Source organism: Gekko japonicus, unplaced genomic scaffold (genome assembly GCF_001447785.1).
Source record: "Gekko japonicus isolate JY-2015 unplaced genomic scaffold, Gekko_japonicus_V1.1 scaffold955, whole genome shotgun sequence".
In the NCBI taxonomy this organism is placed as follows: Eukaryota; Metazoa; Chordata; class Lepidosauria; order Squamata; family Gekkonidae; genus Gekko; species Gekko japonicus.
In genome coordinates this window covers 352,274-354,563 of record NW_015163631.1, presented here as the reverse complement: position 1 = coordinate 354,563, position 2,290 = coordinate 352,274, and positions in this window count along the sequence as shown.

Genomic DNA, 2,290 nt, shown 5'->3' with positions numbered 1-2,290 from the left:
AGTCCATTGTGTGTTTAAAATATAAAAGTTTTACTAAATTCTACCATAGGGAAAGGTAACTGGGAGGTAAAATAACAACACAGCTAAACAGCTACATCTTTACTCTACAAAGGACAGACTAGAAGAGGCTCAATGGCTTCTCTTACATGCTTCTTCTTCAAACAGAACAAAGAGGGGAAGAGGAGCCATAAAATGCAAAGACACTGACACTTTGCTTCCAATCAAGTTACTAGAACAGGGATGCTTTTCGCGGGCTTGCAGAACTGAGCTAGCATTGGCTTATGCAAATACATGTGATTTCCTGTGACAACACAAACAGTACACTGAGTGTTTTTATCTTGTAATACCCAACAATAACACAATATATTGTACAAACAAAGCTTTTCACCCTTTCCCCAACTTTGTGGTGCCCCCTTTGGCCCTGGTGCCCTAAGCGCGTGCTCAGTCTGCGTCATGGTGACTCTGCCCCTGCGCTGGGGAAAGGCCGCCAAAATTGGGGGGGGGGCCTTCGCTTCAGGACCTCCCTGGAATCGATTCGACCACGATAGGAAGGCGCTAGTCCTGGGGGTGGCCTGGGCCCCCAGGCTCTCTGAGGAGCTGCTCCTGGCGCAAAGGCCGGGTTTGAAACCCACACAGCACCCCCCCACGTGTGACTGGGCCCAGCAGGATCCCTGCCCCAGAGGCCCCCTTTAATGGGGAGGGGGAGATTCCTGTTGGAATATATTTACAAGTTGACAACTGCTTTCAGTCATGAAAGAGTTAAATCGGTGTTTGCATGTAAACAGGAGGTCGCCTAGCTTAGCTGTAACCAATAGAAGTCGAGATAACATGATGCTCCCTCTAAGCTGTGGAGTCCTGTGAGCAAAAATTCTACTTTGTGAGCTACTGGCATTGAAACTGTGAGCGAGTGTTAGGGTATTCTTGCATTAAAACTGTGAGCGAGTGTTAGGGTATTCTTAATTTTAAAGTGAATCAGTAGAGTATTAAAGAGGCAGAGTCCATGGTGTGTTTAAAAGAATAAAAGTTTACTACAACCTAGCATGGGAAAGGGTACACGGGATGTAAAATAACAAAGAGCCAATATTCCTACATCCTTACAGCTAGACTGAAAATGGCAGAAGAGAGGCTTCTTCTCCTTGCTCAGAACAAAGAACCACAAGACGGGAAGAGAAGCCATAAAATGCTAATACTTGGCACTTTGGTCTCCAATCAGAACAACAAACTAGATCTGAACTTCCCGGGCTTTCTAACTGTCTAAACCAGATTGGATACAAACAAACATGTGACTTAACAAACATCATTAACCCAGAAAATACTGTAAAGTGTTTTAACTTGTAACACCCAACAGCGAGCGATTTGGCTGCTGCATAAATTAGTTTGCTCTGGAGCCATCCTTCCTGAGCTAAGACAAAAAGGTGTGAGCCGGAGGCTAAAAAACTATGAGCCAGCTCACACTAACTCAGCTTAGAGGGAACACTGGAGATAAATTAGCTCGGGGAGACTGTGGGCCTTGTTTAGTCTCATGAAGTGCTGTTGTAATCTCTTTATCGGCTAATCAATAGGCTGGCTTGAAGAAATGCTTTGATCGTGGATGCAGCTGTTTGCATGTCTGTAGGTCTTCTGCTCTTCGTTTTCAGAGCAAGGAGAAGCCATTCATCTCCTTTTAGCCAGGTAATCGGCAGGATGTCACTCTAGGAGGCGTAGGCTTAGAAGAAAAACAAAGACACAACCTCAACAATGTTTTAGAAGGGTTTTTAGGCCTTTCCAACAGCTGTATGATGCAAGTTATGGAGAGGAGCTGTGTCTCAGTGGGAGAGCACCTGCTTGGCACTCAGAAGGTCCCAGGTTCAATCCCCGGCATCTCCAATTAAAAGGAGCAGGCAGTAGGTGATGGGAAAGGCCTCTGCCTGAGACTCTGGAGAGCAGGTCCCAGACTGCCACTGATGGACCAGCAGTCTGATTCAGTATAAGGCAGCTTCCTGTGGGTTCAGGTTCCCCAGCCAAAGGAAACAGCTTGACTTCACTTTCCATAATGGGTGATTCTGTATCTGGCATTTGCTCCACTGGGAGGGGAAAGTGCAGCTCAAAACCCCATTAAAATACCTCCGGTACTGCCACTGATGGACCAGCAGTCTGATTCAGTATAAGGCAGCTTCCTGTGGGTTCAGGTTCCCCAGCCAAAGGAAACAGCTTGACTTCACTTTCCATAATGGGTGATTCTGTATCTGGCATTTGCTCCACTGGGAGGGGAAAGTGCAGCTCAAAACCACATTAAAATACCTCCGGGCAA